The following is a 19,760-nucleotide window of genomic DNA, read 5'->3' as shown; positions in this document are numbered from 1 at the left end:
GCAGCTATAGGAGGCCCGTAATCTGCCAGCACCCTATGTCAAAAAATTCAACACACCAGCAGTGTGAGGAGACCTGAAAGTGGCACATGTTTGAGGCATGATTCATGGCGGATTTAGTCAGTTGTGTCAGGAACTGGTGGTTTGAAATCCAGACTAATCCACGCCTGATTCATTTTCACAAACGTGAGTCTCTCCACACTTTGGGTGGACAGTCGTGTCCTCCGCGGAGTTACAATACCTCCTGCCGCACTAAACACGCGCTCCGATGCCACGCTACTGGCCGGGCATGACAGCCTTTCAAGGGCAAATTCAGCTAGTTGGGGCCAAAGGTCAAGTTTCGTTGCCCAGTAGTCAAGGGGATTGTCTACCTCGGTTGGCAGGGTGCTGTCCAAGTAGGCCCAAGCCTGTTGTTTGAGCTCCTGCTCCAGGTCCACCTGATGCTGCTGCTGCTGCTGCGGCTGGTTAGTAGTTTCCTCACTGCGCTGGTGAAGAAAGCTACTCATCATCGACTGCAGACTGAGGCAGCCGCTGCTGGTGGAGCTGCCACTGCTCCTACCACCCCACCCCTCCCCTGCTGCCATGCCAGCGGAACGCGAGCGCACAGGGCCCACAGTGTCTGAGGATGGACGATGGCGCACAAAGGCAGAGACCAACTGACTACATAGGTGGTTTTTATAGTACGTAATTTTGGCCTCCCTCTCAGCAGGTGTGAAAAAGGCCACCATTTTGGACCGGTAGCGAGGGTCCAACAAGGTGGACAGCCAAAAGTCATCCCTCTGTCTGATGGTTATTATTCGGCTGTCGCTACGCAAGCAACCGAGCATGCTATGGGCCATTTGTGCCAAGGAATGCGAGGGACTCCCTGCCTCCATCTCCACAGCATACTGCCACGGTGCGTCTGGGTCCTCTGTCTCCTCCTCCTCCTCCTCTACCAGATGCTCCTGCTCCTCCACTCCTGTCCGCTGAGTGGAAAAACCACCCATTTCACTCAATAATTCCTGAGCACAAATGTCCTCCTCTACCTCCTCCTCTTCTTCCTGTCCTGCCCCCACAGGGGTCATGTGGCGTTGAGATCTGTGCGCCACGTCTACCGCACCCTGACCAGCCATTGTTAACAGCATTTGTTCCAGGACGTGCAACAGAGGAATGACGTCGTTCATCCCATAGTCCTGCCGACTCACGAATAGCGTGGCCTCCTCAAAGGGCCTGAGCAAGCGGCAGGTGTCACGCATGAGCTGCCAATGGCTGACATCTAAGTTACACAGGGGAGTACCTTTATCCGCTTGTAACATCAGGAAATCGGTGATGGCCTTTCGCTGCTCGTAAAGGCGGTCTAACATGTGTAGGGTTGAATTCCACCTTGTTGCAACGTCGCAGATCAGGCGATGCTGTGGAATTCCGTTCTGCCGCTGCAGCTCAATGAGGGTGTTCTTTGCGGTGTAGGAATGGCTGAAATGCATGCACAGTTTACGTGACATTTTAAGGATGTCTTGCAGTGGGATGGTGGATTTTAGGAACCGCTTGACAACCAGATTGAACACGTGAGCCATGCATGGCGCATGGCACAACCTTCCTTGACGCAGAGCAGACACCATGTTCTTTCCGTTGTCAGTCAACATGGTTCCGATTTTTAGTTTGCGCGGAGACAGCCATCTGTCGATTTCTCTGTTCATTACACTCAGCAGTTCCTCCCCTGTGTGACTACGTTCGCCAAGGCATACCAGGTGCAGCACAGCGTGACACCGTTGCGCCCTGCACATGTGATATGCCGGTCGGGTAATGGGACTTGGCACGGGGGTGGCGGCTGAGGACACGGCGGAAAAAGAGGTGGTAGAGGCGGACATGCTTGCTGGACCAAGGACGTGCAAACGTGGAGGCAAAAGCGTCGTGACCTGTCCAAGTTGCTGGTGCGGCTGTGCCGGCACCACGTTCACCCAGTGGGCCGTAAATGACATGTACTGTCCCTGACCGTAGTTACAGCTCCACACGTCGGCGCTGCCGTGCACTTTGGCAGAGACCGACATGCTCAAAGACTGGCCCACCATCTCTTCTACATGTGAATGCAGGGCTGGCACTGCCTTTTGGGCAAAGAAATGACGGCTTGGCACTCTCCACCGCGGCGCGGCACAAGCCATCATTTCTCGGAAAGGTGCTGAGTCCACCAGTTGGAAAGGGAGGGACTGCAGCACCAGCAACTTGGACAGGAGGACGTTCAGCTTTTGCACCGTCGGGTGCGTGCTCGCAAACTGTTGTCTCTTGGATACGGATTCCAAGAAAGACTGTTGACGGAATCCGAGAAGAGGAGTAGCAGGAGAAGGAGCATCTGAACGAGCGGAAGATGCCAATGAGCGACAACTCCCCTCAGCAGAGGTGTTGGAGCCTTGACTGGCTGATAGAGGGCGATTGACGACGTCGGGTGACGGAGCAAGTAACGGAGCGGGTGATGGAGCGGGGGCTGGGGCAGGCAGAACCGCCGTATGTTTATCACGGTTTTCCCAGGCCACCGAATGGTGACGCTGCATATGCTGACGCAACGCTGTAGTCCCAACATGGGCCCCCTGGCCACGCTTGCATTTCTGGCCACATAGTCGACATACGGCTACGTTTACTTCCTCGGGCGGCTTGAGGAAAAATTGCCACACCACCGAGTAGGAAACTTTGCCCCCGCTACTCTTCACTGGCTGACTGCTACTTCCTCCGTGCGCACCGGCACCACTACTGGCCGTGGTGGTAGGCTGCAGTGGAGCTGGTGCTCTACTCCGTGGACGTTTGGCTCCACTGACACTGATGCGACCCTGCTGCTGTCTCCTGGGCAACCCACCGACTGTTTTGCTCGCTGCCAAGCTGCCACCCTCTTCTCCTGATGATGCGGAAGAAATTGCCTGATGACGACGAGGCTGCCAAGTGCGATCAACCTCCTCATCATCAAGTAGGGTCTCCGCCTCACTACTAGCCCCCTCGGCTGCGTCTGGGTCAGGAGACAGACCTGTCTCTAGACCGGCTACCGAGCCACTCTCCTCGCCAGTACTTGTTCGCTTGGCTGCTGAAAAGGCCGATGTCTCCCCCCGTTCCTGACCGCCCTCTGTTAGCTCTTCCTCACTGTACAGTGGGGCTGAGCCCACAGCATGCGATACTTCGCTTGGTGAGGGAACAGCAAAGGACAGGGGCAGGTAGAGGACACGTGATTTCAGTGGGCTTGGTCCCGGGCCATGCCAACTAACGGTTGTGTCTGACGTACCCACCGACCGTTGGCTGTAGGTGTCAGAGGTGACCTGGGAAGAGGAAGACGACCGAGCCAACCAATCAATGACGGCAGGGTTGTCGGTGGAGACACGACCGCTGGATGACACCGGGAGCACTGGCCTCTGGCTGCGAATACTGCTGCCTCGACCCCTTCCTCTGCTGCCACGTCTGCTCGCTCCTAAAACATTGCCTCCTCTGCCACTCCTCTGCATGTTGTCTGACATACTATTTAATTCAACGATTAGGTGTCCCTGAGTAACAATTCTCTGGCACTCAGTAACAATTCTGTCTGTCCCTGAGTAACAATTCTCTGGCACTCAGTAACAATTCTGTCTGTCCCTGAGTAACAATTCTCTGGCACTCAGTAACAATTCTGTCTGTCCCTGAGTATGAATTCTGTGGCCCTGAGTAACAATTCTGTGTCTGCGCGAGTAACAATTCTGTGTCTGTGCAAGTAACAATTTTGTGTCTGTGCGAGTAACAATTCTCTGGCACTCAGTAACAATTCTGTCTGTCCCTGAGTATGAATTCTGTGGCCCTGAGTAACAATTCTGTGTCTGTGCGAGTAACAATTCTGTGTCTGTGCGAGTAACAATTCTGTGTCTGTGCAAGTAACAATTTTGTGTCTGTGCGAGTAACAATTCTCTGGCACTCAGTAACAATTCTGTCTGTCCCTGAGTAACAATTCTCTGGCACTCAGTAACAATTCTGTCTGTCCCTGAGTAACAATTCTCTGGCACTCAGTAACAATTCTGTCTGTCCCTGAGTAACAATTCTCTGGCACTCAGTAACAATTCTGTCTGTCCCTGAGTAACAATTCTCTGGCACTCAGTAACAATTCTGTCTGTCCCTGAGTATGAATTCTGTGGCCCTGAGTAACAATTCTGTGTCTGTGCGAGTAACAATTCTGTGTCTGTGCAAGTAACAATTTTGTGTCTGTGCGAGTAACAATTCTCTGGCACTCAGTAACAATTCTGTCTGTCCCTGAGTAACAATTCTCTGGCACTCAGTAACAATTCTGTCTGTCCCTGAGTAACAATTCTCTGGCACTCAGTAACAATTCTGTCTGTCCCTGAGTATGAATTCTGTGGCCCTGAGTAACAATTCTGTCTCTGTGCGAGTAACAATTCTGTGTCTGTGCAAGTAACAATTTTGTGTCTGTGAGAGTAACAATTCTCTGGCACTCAGTAACAATTCTGTCTGTCCCTGAGTAAGAATTCTCTGGCACTCAGTAACAATTCTGTCTGTCCCTGAGTAACAATTCTCTGGCACTCAGTAACAATTCTGTCTGTCCCTGAGTAACAATTCTGTCTGTCCCTGAGTATGAATTCTGTGGCCCTGAGTAAGAATTCTCTGGCACTCAGTAACAATTCTGTCTGTCCCTGAGTATGAATTCTGTGGCCCTGAGTAACAATTGTGTGTCTGTGCAAGTAACAATTCTGTGTCTGTGCAAGTAACAATTTTGTGTCTGTGAGAGTAACAATTCTCTGGCACTCAGTAACAATTCTGTCTGTCCCTGAGTAACAATTCTCTGGCACTCAGTAACAATTCTGTCTGTCCCTGAGTATGAATTCTGTGGCCCTGAGTAACAATTCTGTCTCTGTGCGAGTAACAATTCTGTGTCTGTGCAAGTAACAATTTTGTGTCTGTGAGAGTAACAATTCTCTGGCACTCAGTAACAATTCTGTCTGTCCCTGAGTAAGAATTCTCTGGCACTCAGTAACAATTCTGTCTGTCCCTGAGTAACAATTCTCTGGCACTCAGTAACAATTCTGTCTGTCCCTGAGTATGAATTCTGTGGCCCTGAGTAACAATTCTGTGTCTGTGCGAGTAACAATTCTGTGTCTGTGCAAGTAACAATTTTGTGTCTGTGAGAGTAACAATTCTCTGGCACTCAGTAACAATTCTGTCTGTCCCTGAGTAAGAATTCTCTGGCACTCAGTAACAATTCTGTCTGTCCCTGAGTAACAATTCTCTGGCACTCAGTAACAATTCTGTCTGTCCCTGAGTAACAATTCTGTCTGTCCCTGAGTATGAATTCTGTGGCCCTGAGTAAGAATTCTCTGGCACTCAGTAACAATTCTGTCTGTCCCTGAGTATGAATTCTGTGGCCCTGAGTAACAATTGTGTGTCTGTGCAAGTAACAATTCTGTGTCTGTGCAAGTAACAATTTTGTGTCTGTGAGAGTAACAATTCTCTGGCACTCAGTAACAATTCTGTCTGTCCCTGAGTAACAATTCTCTGGCACTCAGTAACAATTCTGTCTGTCCCTGAGTAACAATTCTGTCTGTCCCTGAGTATGAATTCTGTGGCCCTGAGTAAGAATTCTCTGGCACTCAGTAACAATTCTGTCTGTCCCTGAGTATGAATTCTGTGGCCCTGAGTAACAATTGTGTGTCTGTGCAAGTAACAATTCTGTGTCTGTGCAAGTAACAATTTTGTGTCTGTGAGAGTAACAATTCTCTGGCACTCAGTAACAATTCTGTCTGTCCCTGAGTAACAATTCTCTGGCACTCAGTAACAATTCTGTCTGTCCCTGAGTATGAATTCTGTGGCCCTGAGTAACAATTCTGTCTCTGTGCGAGTAACAATTCTGTGTCTGTGCAAGTAACAATTTTGTGTCTGTGAGAGTAACAATTCTCTGGCACTCAGTAACAATTCTGTCTGTCCCTGAGTAAGAATTCTCTGGCACTCAGTAACAATTCTGTCTGTCCCTGAGTAACAATTCTCTGGCACTCAGTAACAATTCTGTCTGTCCCTGAGTATGAATTCTGTGGCCCTGAGTAACAATTCTGTGTCTGTGCGAGTAACAATTCTGTGTCTGTGCAAGTAACAATTTTGTGTCTGTGCGAGTAACAATTCTCTGGCACTCAGTAACAATTCTGTCTGTCCCTGAGTAACAATTCTCTGGCACTCAGTAACAATTCTGTCTGTCCCTGAGTATGAATTCTGTGGCCCTGAGTAACAATTCTGTGTCTGTGCGAGTAACAATTCTGTGTCTGTGCAAGTAACAATTTTGTGTCTGTGCGAGTAACAATTCTCTGGCACTCAGTAACAATTCTGTCTGTCCCTGAGTAACAATTCTCTGGCACTCAGTAACAATTCTGTCTGTCCCTGAGTAACAATTCTCTGGCACTCAGTAACAATTCTGTCTGTCCCTGAGTAACAATTCTCTGGCACTCAGTAACAATTCTGTCTGTCCCTGAGTAACAATTCTCTGGCGCTCAGTAACAATTCTGTCTGTCCCTGAGTATGAATTCTGTGGCCCTGAGTAACAATTCTGTGTCTGTGCGAGTAACAATTCTGTGTCTGTGCAAGTAACAATTTTGTGTCTGTGCGAGTAACAATTCTCTGGCACTCAGTAACAATTCTGTCTGTCCCTGAGTAACAATTCTCTGGCACTCAGTAACAATTCTGTCTGTCCCTGAGTAACAATTCTCTGGCACTCAGTAACAATTCTGTCTGTCCCTGAGTATGAATTCTGTGGCCCTGAGTAACAATTCTGTGTCTGCGCGAGTAACAATTCTGTGTCTGTGCAAGTAACAATTTTGTGTCTGTGCGAGTAACAATTCTCTGGCACTCAGTAACAATTCTGTCTGTCCCTGAGTAACAATTCTCTGGCACTCAGTAACAATTCTGTCTGTCCCTGAGTAACAATTCTCTGGCACTCAGTAACAATTCTGTCTGTCCCTGAGTAACAATTCTCTGGCACTCAGTAACAATTCTGTCTGTCCCTGAGTAACAATTCTCTGGCACTCAGTAACAATTCTGTCTGTCCCTGAGTAACAATTCTCTGGCACTCAGTAACAATTCTGTCTGTCCCTGAGTAACAATTCTCTGGCACTCAGTAACAATTCTGTCTGTCCCTGAGTAACAATTCTGTCTGTCCCTGAGAATGAATTCTGTGGCCCTGAGTAAGAATTCTCTGGCACTCAGTAACAATTCTGTCTGTCCCTGAGTAACAATTCTCTGGCACTCAGTAACAATTCTGTCTGTCCCTGAGTAAAAATTCTGTGGCCCTAATAACGTTTCTGTGGCCCTAAGTAACAATTCTCTGGCACTGAGTAACAATTCTGTCTGTCCCTGAGTATGAATTCTGTGGCCCTAACTAGCGTTTCTTTGTCCCTAAATAACGATTCTGTGGCCCTCATTAACAAGTCTGTGTCCCTGAGTAATGGTTCTCTGTCCCTAAGTAACTTCTCTCTGTCCCCAATTCTCGTTTCTGTGGCCCTAACTCTGTCCCTGTCCCTAGTACAGAGCGGTCTGCCTCTGTTCAATGACTGCAGGCAAATGAAGATTTCCAAAATGGCCGCTATATATACCTCGACCATTACACAGTGCTGGCTGGCTGGCTGCTGATTGGCTGATGCGATCACATGTCGTTGAGGAATGCATTATGGGGCAGCGCGCCTTGTCTGCGCGCCTTCCCCGACATCCCCGCTCCGTCGCCGCACATGTCAGCCGCCATTTTCGGAAAAATTTCGATTCGCGCGTCCGAATTAGGCTGTTTTTCGGATTCGGCACGAATCGAAATTTTTCCGATATTCGACTCGAATTCCACTTCGGATACTTCGATTCGCTCATCTCTATACACAAACATTAGATGTTGCCATGGTTTAATTGCACATAACATGTAAACATTCACAGTGCAGGGAGGAAAAAGTATGTGAGTCCCTAGCTTAATGACTTCTCCCAGAGCTAATTGGAGTCAGGAGTGAGCCAACCTTGACTCCAATCAGTGTGATGATATTGGATGTGTTGCTGACAGCTGTCCTGCCCTTAAAAAACACACACCTGTTTTGGGTTTATTGGTTTCAAGAAGCACTGTCTGATGTGAACCATGCCTCGCAGAAAAGAGCTCTCAGAAGACCTACGATCAAGAATTGTTGACTTGCATGAAGCTGGAAAGGGTTACAAAAGTATCTCCAAAAGGCTTGATGTTCATGTGTCCACGGTAAGACAGACGGTCTACAAATGGAGAAAGTTTAGCACTGTTGCTACTCTCCCTAGGCGTGGTCGTCCTGTAAAAATGACTGCAAGAGCACAGCGCAGAATGCTGCATGAGGTAAAGAAGAATCCCAGAGTGTCAGCTAAAGACCTACAGAAATCTCTGGCACATGCTAACATTTTTGTTGACACATCTACAATAAGGAAAACATGAAACAAGAATGGAGTACATGGGAGGACACCACGGAGGAAGCCATTGCTGTCCAAAAAGAATATTGCAGCACGTTTGAAGTTTGCAAAAGAGCACCTGGATGTTCCACAGCACTACTGGCAAAATATACTGTGGACAGATGACACCAAGATTGAGTTGTTTGGGAAGAACACACAACACTGTGTGGTGAAAAAAAGGCCCAGCACACCAACATCAAAACCTCATCCCCACTGTAAAACATGGCGGAGGGAGCATCATGGTTTGGGGCTGCTTTGCTGCCTCAGGGCCTAGATGGATTGTTGTCATTGATGGGAAAATGAATTCCAGAGTTTATCAAGACATTTTGCAGGAAAACGTACGACCATCTGTCCACCAACTGAAGCTCCGCAGAGGATGGGTGATGCAACAGGACAATGACCCAAAGCATACAAGTCATTCAACAAAACAATGGCTGCAACAGCACAGAATACGCCTTTTGGAGTGGCCCAGTCAGAGTCCTGACCTCAACCCGATTGAAATGCTGTGGCATGACCTTAAGAGAGCGATTCACAAGAGACATCCCAAGAATATTGCTACACTGAAACAGTTTTGTGAAGAGGAGTGGTCCAAAATGACTCCAGATCGTTGTGCAGGTCTGATCTACAACTACAGGAAACGTTTGGTTGAGGTTATTGCTGCCAAAAGGAGGGTCAACCAGTTATTAAGTCCAAAGGTTCACATACTTTTTCCTCCCCGCACTGTGAATGTTTACATGGTATGTGTAATTAAACCATGGCAACATCTAATGTTTGTGTAGTATTATGTTCAGCAGACTGTGTTCTTCTATTGTTGTGACTTAGATAACGTTCAGAGCACATTTTATGCCCAATTCATGCAAAACTCCACGTAATCCCAAGGGGTTCACATACTTTTTCTTGCAACTGTATACAAAAAGCATTCTTAGAATTCATAAACATAGTTTGGCAGAAATAGCGCAGAACACTGACATTCAACGCTCTCCATAAGCTGATCTTCTGACCTCTTTGACGGCTTATATACCCCTCGGGCTCTCCCATTGCTTTGCCCCCCCGCATCGGCGGGTGGGCAGGATTACAATCGTGGAACGATACAGAGAAAATTAGCAAGCCCCTGCGTAAGGTTGACATGCTAACCCATGAAGCGGTCCCAAATTTTTTCCTCAAACAACCTTCCTTCAATTCAATGCTTTGGATTTCTTGCTTTCTTTCTTTCTTTTTTTTTTTTTTTACTCTTAGCATCAACTATTTTAAAAAATAAAAATTACAAGCTGCGGCTTACGGTTAGAGCGCAACTGAAAGCTGCACGTGCCCTAGCGGCTTCTCCCACCAACCTTCTCTGAAGAAGAGCAGCACGCCTATGGGCATCCCACTGCCCCGTTAGTCTATGGGGGCGCTCCATTCTCTCACTCCTTCTCTTGGCTCCCCTTTCTTTCCCAATGCCTTTCTATACGGCCAGCTCTGGGAAAGCTCCCCCGGCACTCAAGGTGAGGATGCCAAAGTGCGCCCCTCCCCCGAGCCCCTTCATTCGGGAAAACAAAAAGGCAGCAAATGCCATAAGCGCTCTCTTACACCCTGAGCCCCCGCTCACATCAAAACCAATTTCAAAATTGGGTGACCTGCTGACACCAATGCCTATGCAAATCGCACCAAAAGCTCTGCTGCGTGCACTACTTTAGAAGTCGGCGCGGCTCCGACAAAGCCGGAACCGCACCCGTACGACCGCTCTAATAGCGGACAATAGGGTGCGACTTGGCCTACAGTTTTACAAGTCGCAGGCCAAGTTGCACCTGACGTGACCGGGGTGTAAGGGGCATGCCAGCGTGTGCGTTCTCATAGCGCACGTCTAGGACAGACCACTCGTTTCAATAGGCTTCCCTAGGTGAATAGATCGATTTTAAAACCACAGAGATACATAAATCAATCAAAGTGAGTTGAAAATAATATAGCAAAAAAACAAAACCAATGTACCTCGGACACGGCCGATGACAGATCTGAGTACCGGCCCCGTTGCTGGTACCATGTGACCTGCTGTGACCAATCACAGCAGGTCACATGACAGTTGTACACCATGGATGGCTTCATGCATGCCATCCATTGTCTACTAGTGTCTAGCTGTGAATCGTCACAGCGATCACATGCACATGTCATGTGATGAGCCGTGGCCAGATCACAGCTGAGCACAAAAAAAAAAACAAAAAAAAAAACAAACCCCTGAATGAATCGATGTCATTCAGGTAAATGCTTGCTTATAGCAAAGGAAGTCTTTGCTATAAGCAAATTGTGTAAGAAAAGAAAAAAAAAAAAACTGATCACTTCCCCAAAGTAGTACAATGTTACTGTGGTAACATTGTACTACTTTGGTCATAGGGAAATATGAAAAGAAAATCTTGAAGAAAAAGAAAAAAAATGTAATAAAAAATGAACAATAATAAAAAAAAAGTAAAAAAAATGATTTTTTTTTTTTTTTTTTTTTTTTCCATACTGTCACCAGTCAGTGTCCCTGATCACCGCTATGCCAGTGATAGGATGACGCTGTACTGCACTGGTGACAGTATGTAAAAAAAAATAATTGTGACAATCATTTTTTTCATTTTCTGAAAAATTCGGACAAAAAAAATACAACTTCAAAAAACTCGCCATGCCTCTTATGAAATCCGTCGTACTGTCTACTTTACAAAAAGGGGTCATTTGGGGAATATCTGTACTGTTCTGACATTCTTGGGCCTCAAGAAATTAGATTGGCTGTCACTACTTCAGGATTGATCAATATTCAGACCTATACCAGAGTTTGTGAACTCTATCACTTTCCTACAAACTAAAAAATACATCCTAATTTGGGTTATTTTCACCAAAGACATGTAGCAGAATACATCTCGGCCTAAATTTATGAAGAACCATTACGGATTTGCGAACTTTTATAACAGAAACAAAGAAAACCGTGTTTTGTTTTTAAATTTTCGGTCTTTTTTGGTTAATTTAGCCAAAAATAAAAACCCCAGCGGTGATTAAATACCACCAAAAGAAAGCTCTAGTTGTGTGAAGAAAACGATGAAATGTTTGTTTGGGTACAATGTTGTATGACCGAGCGAATTGTCATTGAAATTGTGAGAGCGCTGAAACCTGAAAAATGGCCTGGGCAGGAAGGGGGTAAAAGTGCCCGGCATGGAAATGGTTCATCGATACGAGAAAATCAAAAAGAGCCGCCTAGCGGAGGATGGTTTCCATCCAACGACCTCTGGGCCAGCTCTGGGAAAGGTCCCCTGGCACTCAAGGTGAGGATGCCAAAAGTGCGCCCCTCCCCCGAGCTCCTTCATTCGGGAAAACAAAAAGGGAACCAGGGAACAAATGCCATAAGCGCTCGCTTACACCCTGAGCCCCCGCTCACACCCAAAACCATTTCAAAATCGGGCGACCTGCTGACACCAATGCCTATGCAAACCGCACCAAAAGCTCTGCTGCGTGCACTACTTTAGAGGTCGGCGCGGCTCCGACAAAGCCGGAACCGCACCCATAGGACCGCTGTAATAGCGGACAATAGGGTGCGACTTGGCCTACAGTTTTGCAAGTCGCAGGCCAAGTTGCACCTGACGTGACCGGGGTGTAAGGGGCATGCCAGCGTGTGCGTTCTCGTAGCGCACCTCTAGGACAGACCACTCGTTTCAATAGGCTTCCCTAGGTGGATAGATGGCGCAGGCACCATTTTTAAAACCACAGAGATACATCAATCAATCAAAGTGAGTTGAAAATAATATAGCAAAAAAACAAAACCAATGGACTAAAATGGCTCTTTAATAATTACCAGGAAATCCAAATCCAAAATAGCCGCCTAGCAGAGGATGGTTTGGATCCAACCACCTCTGCTTTATGGGCCCAGCAAGGCATGGTGGGCGTGGCCTGCCTGCCTTCCCACAATGCCTCCTGGCAGAGCTGCTCACTTGCATGCGGTGTCCTGCTTAACAATAGCCTGTGTGCTCCTCATTTTCTTCAGTAAAATCAACTTTTCAACTGACAGACATTATTGATCACATTGATTATGATTATACAAAAAGCATTCTTAGAATTCATAAACATAGTTTGGCAGAAATAGCGCAGAACACCGACATTCAACGCTCTCCATAAGCTGATCTTCTGACCTCTTTGACGGCTTATATACCCCTCGGGCTCTCCCATTGCTTTGCCCCCCCGCATCGGCGGGTGGGCAGGATTACAATCGTGGAACGATACAGAGAAAATTAGCAAGCCCCTGCGTAAGGTTGACATGCTAACCCATGAAGCGGTCCCAAATTTTTTCCTCAAACAACCTTCCTTCAATTCAATGCTTTGGATTTCTTGCTTTCTTTCTTTCTTTTTTTTTTTTTTTACTCTTAGCATCAACTATTTTAAAAAATAAAAATTACAAGCTGCGGCTTACGGTTAGAGCGCAACTGAAAGCTGCACGTGCCCTAGCGGCTTCTCCCACCAACCTTCTCTGAAGAAGAGCAGCACGCCTATGGGCATCCCACTGCCCCGTTAGTCTATGGGGGCGCTCCATTCTCTCACTCCTTCTCTTGGCTCCCCTTTCTTTCCCAATGCCTTTCTATACGGCCAGCTCTGGGAAAGCTCCCCCGGCACTCAAGGTGAGGATGCCAAAGTGCGCCCCTCCCCCGAGCCCCTTCATTCGGGAAAACAAAAAGGCAGCAAATGCCATAAGCGCTCTCTTACACCCTGAGCCCCCGCTCACATCAAAACCAATTTCAAAATTGGGTGACCTGCTGACACCAATGCCTATGCAAATCGCACCAAAAGCTCTGCTGCGTGCACTACTTTAGAAGTCGGCGCGGCTCCGACAAAGCCGGAACCGCACCCGTACGACCGCTCTAATAGCGGACAATAGGGTGCGACTTGGCCTACAGTTTTACAAGTCGCAGGCCAAGTTGCACCTGACGTGACCGGGGTGTAAGGGGCATGCCAGCGTGTGCGTTCTCATAGCGCACGTCTAGGACAGACCACTCGTTTCAATAGGCTTCCCTAGGTGAATAGATCGATTTTAAAACCACAGAGATACATAAATCAATCAAAGTGAGTTGAAAATAATATAGCAAAAAAACAAAACCAATGTACCTCGGACACGGCCGATGACAGATCTGAGTACCGGCCCCGTTGCTGGTACCATGTGACCTGCTGTGACCAATCACAGCAGGTCACATGACAGTTGTACACCATGGATGGCTTCATGCATGCCATCCATTGTCTACTAGTGTCTAGCTGTGAATCGTCACAGCGATCACATGCACATGTCATGTGATGAGCCGTGGCCAGATCACAGCTGAGCACAAAAAAAAAAACAAAAAAAAAAACAAACCCCTGAATGAATCGATGTCATTCAGGTAAATGCTTGCTTATAGCAAAGGAAGTCTTTGCTATAAGCAAATTGTGTAAGAAAAGAAAAAAAAAAAAACTGATCACTTCCCCAAAGTAGTACAATGTTACTGTGGTAACATTGTACTACTTTGGTCATAGGGAAATATGAAAAGAAAATCTTGAAGAAAAAGAAAAAAAATGTAATAAAAAATGAACAATAATAAAAAAAAAGTAAAAAAAATGATTTTTTTTTTTTTTTTTTTTTTTCCATACTGTCACCAGTCAGTGTCCCTGATCACCGCTATGCCAGTGATAGGATGACGCTGTACTGCACTGGTGACAGTATGTAAAAAAAAATAATTGTGACAATCATTTTTTTCATTTTCTGAAAAATTCGGACAAAAAAAATACAACTTCAAAAAACTCGCCATGCCTCTTATGAAATCCGTCGTACTGTCTACTTTACAAAAAGGGGTCATTTGGGGAATATCTGTACTGTTCTGACATTCTTGGGCCTCAAGAAATTAGATTGGCTGTCACTACTTCAGGATTGATCAATATTCAGACCTATACCAGAGTTTGTGAACTCTATCACTTTCCTACAAACTAAAAAATACATCCTAATTTGGGTTATTTTCACCAAAGACATGTAGCAGAATACATCTCGGCCTAAATTTATGAAGAACCATTACGGATTTGCGAACTTTTATAACAGAAACAAAGAAAACCGTGTTTTGTTTTTAAATTTTCGGTCTTTTTTGGTTAATTTAGCCAAAAATAAAAACCCCAGCGGTGATTAAATACCACCAAAAGAAAGCTCTAGTTGTGTGAAGAAAACGATGAAATGTTTGTTTGGGTACAATGTTGTATGACCGAGCGAATTGTCATTGAAATTGTGAGAGCGCTGAAACCTGAAAAATGGCCTGGGCAGGAAGGGGGTAAAAGTGCCCGGCATGGAAATGGTTCATCGATACGAGAAAATCAAAAAGAGCCGCCTAGCGGAGGATGGTTTCCATCCAACGACCTCTGGGCCAGCTCTGGGAAAGGTCCCCTGGCACTCAAGGTGAGGATGCCAAAAGTGCGCCCCTCCCCCGAGCTCCTTCATTCGGGAAAACAAAAAGGGAACCAGGGAACAAATGCCATAAGCGCTCGCTTACACCCTGAGCCCCCGCTCACACCCAAAACAATTTCAAAATCGGGCGACCTGCTGACACCAATGCCTATGCAAACCGCACCAAAAGCTCTGCTGCGTGCACTACTTTAGAGGTCGGCGCGGCTCCGACAAAGCCGGAACCGCACCCATAGGACCGCTGTAATAGCGGACAATAGGGTGCGACTTGGCCTACAGTTTTACAAGTCGCAGGCCAAGTTGCACCTGACGTGACCGGGGTGTAAGGGGCATGCCAGCGTGTGCGTTCTCATAGCGCACGTCTAGGACAGACCACTCGTTTCAATAGGCTTCCCTAGGTGAATAGATCGATTTTAAAACCACAGAGATACATAAATCAATCAAAGTGAGTTGAAAATAATATAGCAAAAAAACAAAACCAATGTACCTCGGACACGGCCGATGACAGATCTGAGTACCGGCCCCGTTGCTGGTACCATGTGACCTGCTGTGACCAATCACAGCAGGTCACATGACAGTTGTACACCATGGATGGCTTCATGCATGCCATCCATTGTCTACTAGTGTCTAGCTGTGAATCGTCACAGCGATCACATGCACATGTCATGTGATGAGCCGTGGCCAGATCACAGCTGAGCACAAAAAAAAAAAAAAAAAAACAAACCCCTGAATGAATCGATGTCATTCAGGTAAATGCTTGCTTATAGCAAAGGAAGTCTTTGCTATAAGCAAATTGTGTAAGAAAAGAAAAAAAAAAAACTGATCACTTCCCCAAAGTAGTACAATGTTACTGTGGTAACATTGTACTACTTTGGTCATAGGGAAATATGAAAAGAAAATCTTGAAGAAAAAGAAAAAAAATGTAATAAAAAATGAACAATAATAAAAAAAAAAGTAAAAAAAATGATTTTTTTTTTTTTTTTTTTTTTTCCCCCATACTGTCACCAGTCAGTGTCCCTGATCACCGCTATGCCAGTGATAGGATGACGCTGTACTGCACTGGTGACAGTATGTAAAAAAAAATAATTGTGACAATCATTTTTTTCATTTTCTGAAAAATTCGGACAAAAAAAATACAACTTCAAAAAACTCGCCATGCCTCTTATGAAATCCGTCGTACTGTCTACTTTACAAAAAGGGGTCATTTGGGGAATATCTGTACTGTTCTGACATTCTTGGGCCTCAAGAAATTAGATTGGCTGTCACTACTTCAGGATTGATCAATATTCAGACCTATACCAGAGTTTGTGAACTCTATCACTTTCCTACAAACTAAAAAATACATCCTAATTTGGGTTATTTTCACCAAAGACATGTAGCAGAATACATCTCGGCCTAAATTTATGAAGAACCATTACGGATTTGCGAACTTTTATAACAGAAACAAAGAAAACCGTGTTTTGTTTTTAAATTTTCGGTCTTTTTTGGTTAATTTAGCCAAAAATAAAAACCCCAGCGGTGATTAAATACCACCAAAAGAAAGCTCTAGTTGTGTGAAGAAAACGATGAAATGTTTGTTTGGGTACAATGTTGTATGACCGAGCGAATTGTCATTGAAATTGTGAGAGCGCTGAAACCTGAAAAATGGCCTGGGCAGGAAGGGGGTAAAAGTGCCCGGCATGGAAATGGTTCATCGATACGAGAAAATCAAAAAGAGCCGCCTAGCGGAGGATGGTTTCCATCCAACGACCTCTGGGCCAGCTCTGGGAAAGGTCCCCTGGCACTCAAGGTGAGGATGCCAAAAGTGCGCCCCTCCCCCGAGCTCCTTCATTCGGGAAAACAAAAAGGGAACCAGGGAACAAATGCCATAAGCGCTCGCTTACACCCTGAGCCCCCGCTCACACCCAAAACCATTTCAAAATCGGGCGACCTGCTGACACCAATGCCTATGCAAACCGCACCAAAAGCTCTGCTGCGTGCACTACTTTAGAGGTCGGCGCGGCTCCGACAAAGCCGGAACCGCACCCATAGGACCGCTGTAATAGCGGACAATAGGGTGCGACTTGGCCTACAGTTTTACAAGTCGCAGGCCAAGTTGCACCTGACGTGACCGGGGTGTAAGGGGCATGCCAGCATGTGCGTTCTCGTAGCGCACCTCTAGGACAGACCACTCGTTTCAATAGGCTTCCCTAGGTGGATAGATGGCGCAGGCACCATTTTTAAAACCACAGAGATACATCAATCAATCAAAGTGAGTTGAAAATAATATAGCAAAAAAACAAAACCAATGGACTAAAATGGCTCTTTAATAATTACCAGGAAATCCAAATCCAAAATAGCCGCCTAGCAGAGGATGGTTTGGATCCAACCACCTCTGCTTTATGGGCCCAGCAAGGCATGGTGGGCGTGGCCTGCCTGCCTTCCCACAATGCCTCCTGGCAGAGCTGCTCACTTGCATGCGGTGTCCTGCTTAACAATAGCCTGTGTGCTCCTCATTTTCTTCAGTAAAATCAACTTTTCAACTGACAGACATTATTGATCACATTGATTATGATTATACAAAAAGCATTCTTAGAATTCATAAACATAGTTTGGCAGAAATAGCGCAGAACACCGACATTCAACGCTCTCCATAAGCTGATCTTCTGACCTCTTTGACGGCTTATATACCCCTCGGGCTCTCCCATTGCTTTGCCCCCCCGCATCGGCGGGTGGGCAGGATTACAATCGTGGAACGATACAGAGAAAATTAGCAAGCCCCTGCGTAAGGTTGACATGCTAACCCATGAAGCGGTCCCAAATTTTTTCCTCAAACAACCTTCCTTCAATTCAATGCTTTGGATTTCTTGCTTTCTTTCTTTCTTTTTTTTTTTTTTTACTCTTAGCATCAACTATTTTAAAAAATAAAAATTACAAGCTGCGGCTTACGGTTAGAGCGCAACTGAAAGCTGCACGTGCCCTAGCGGCTTCTCCCACCAACCTTCTCTGAAGAAGAGCAGCACGCCTATGGGCATCCCACTGCCCCGTTAGTCTATGGGGGCGCTCCATTCTCTCACTCCTTCTCTTGGCTCCCCTTTCTTTCCCAATGCCTTTCTATACGGCCAGCTCTGGGAAAGCTCCCCCGGCACTCAAGGTGAGGATGCCAAAGTGCGCCCCTCCCCCGAGCCCCTTCATTCGGGAAAACAAAAAGGCAGCAAATGCCATAAGCGCTCTCTTACACCCTGAGCCCCCGCTCACATCAAAACCAATTTCAAAATTGGGTGACCTGCTGACACCAATGCCTATGCAAATCGCACCAAAAGCTCTGCTGCGTGCACTACTTTAGAAGTCGGCGCGGCTCCGACAAAGCCGGAACCGCACCCGTACGACCGCTCTAATAGCGGACAATAGGGTGCGACTTGGCCTACAGTTTTACAAGTCGCAGGCCAAGTTGCACCTGACGTGACCGGGGTGTAAGGGGCATGCCAGCGTGTGCGTTCTCATAGCGCACGTCTAGGACAGACCACTCGTTTCAATAGGCTTCCCTAGGTGAATAGATCGATTTTAAAACCACAGAGATACATAAATCAATCAAAGTGAGTTGAAAATAATATAGCAAAAAAACAAAACCAATGTACCTCGGACACGGCCGATGACAGATCTGAGTACCGGCCCCGTTGCTGGTACCATGTGACCTGCTGTGACCAATCACAGCAGGTCACATGACAGTTGTACACCATGGATGGCTTCATGCATGCCATCCATTGTCTACTAGTGTCTAGCTGTGAATCGTCACAGCGATCACATGCACATGTCATGTGATGAGCCGTGGCCAGATCACAGCTGAGCACAAAAAAAAAAACAAAAAAAAAAACAAACCCCTGAATGAATCGATGTCATTCAGGTAAATGCTTGCTTATAGCAAAGGAAGTCTTTGCTATAAGCAAATTGTGTAAGAAAAGAAAAAAAAAAAAACTGATCACTTCCCCAAAGTAGTACAATGTTACTGTGGTAACATTGTACTACTTTGGTCATAGGGAAATATGAAAAGAAAATCTTGAAGAAAAAGAAAAAAAATGTAATAAAAAATGAACAATAATAAAAAAAAAGTAAAAAAAATGATTTTTTTTTTTTTTTTTTTTTTCCATACTGTCACCAGTCAGTGTCCCTGATCACCGCTATGCCAGTGATAGGATGACGCTGTACTGCACTGGTGACAGTATGTAAAAAAAAATAATTGTGACAATCATTTTTTTCATTTTCTGAAAAATTCGGACAAAAAAAATACAACTTCAAAAAACTCGCCATGCCTCTTATGAAATCCGTCGTACTGTCTACTTTACAAAAAGGGGTCATTTGGGGAATATCTGTACTGTTCTGACATTCTTGGGCCTCAAGAAATTAGATTGGCTGTCACTACTTCAGGATTGATCAATATTCAGACCTATACCAGAGTTTGTGAACTCTATCACTTTCCTACAAACTAAAAAATACATCCTAATTTGGGTTATTTTCACCAAAGACATGTAGCAGAATACATCTCGGCCTAAATTTATGAAGAACCATTACGGATTTGCGAACTTTTATAACAGAAACAAAGAAAACCGTGTTTTGTTTTTAAATTTTCGGTCTTTTTTGGTTAATTTAGCCAAAAATAAAAACCCCAGCGGTGATTAAATACCACCAAAAGAAAGCTCTAGTTGTGTGAAGAAAACGATGAAATGTTTGTTTGGGTACAATGTTGTATGACCGAGCGAATTGTCATTGAAATTGTGAGAGCGCTGAAACCTGAAAAATGGCCTGGGCAGGAAGGGGGTAAAAGTGCCCGGCATGGAAATGGTTCATCGATACGAGAAAATCAAAAAGAGCCGCCTAGCGGAGGATGGTTTCCATCCAACGACCTCTGGGCCAGCTCTGGGAAAGGTCCCCTGGCACTCAAGGTGAGGATGCCAAA

At 45.9% G+C, this 19,760-nt stretch overlaps 1 protein-coding gene and 3 non-coding genes across 5 annotated transcripts in view; 3 read left to right on the top strand and 1 right to left on the bottom strand.

The window, feature by feature from the left end:
* Positions 1–19,760, bottom strand: part of TASP1 (taspase 1) — a 663,695-nt gene that overhangs the window by 335,295 nt on the left and 308,640 nt on the right. The gene's annotated exons all lie outside the window — the stretch shown is intronic.
* LOC149451350 (U6 spliceosomal RNA) lies at positions 9,468–9,574 on the top strand. The gene has a single exon (XR_016315063.1). It is a non-coding gene; the product is annotated as a U6 spliceosomal RNA (small nuclear RNA).
* LOC149451349 (U6 spliceosomal RNA) lies at positions 12,600–12,706 on the top strand. The gene has a single exon (XR_016315062.1). It is a non-coding gene; the product is annotated as a U6 spliceosomal RNA (small nuclear RNA).
* Positions 17,526–17,632, top strand: LOC149451348 (U6 spliceosomal RNA). Its single transcript, XR_016315061.1, has one exon. It is a non-coding gene; the product is annotated as a U6 spliceosomal RNA (small nuclear RNA).

The sequence above is a fragment of the Staurois parvus genome, unplaced genomic scaffold (genome assembly GCF_062004578.1).
Source record: "Staurois parvus isolate SC_StPar_1 unplaced genomic scaffold, SC_StPar_1.0 ptg000543l, whole genome shotgun sequence".
NCBI classification, from domain to species: Eukaryota; Metazoa; Chordata; class Amphibia; order Anura; family Ranidae; genus Staurois; species Staurois parvus.
The sequence above is the reverse complement of the archived record's forward strand: the minus strand, read 5'-3'. Positions and strand labels throughout refer to the sequence as shown.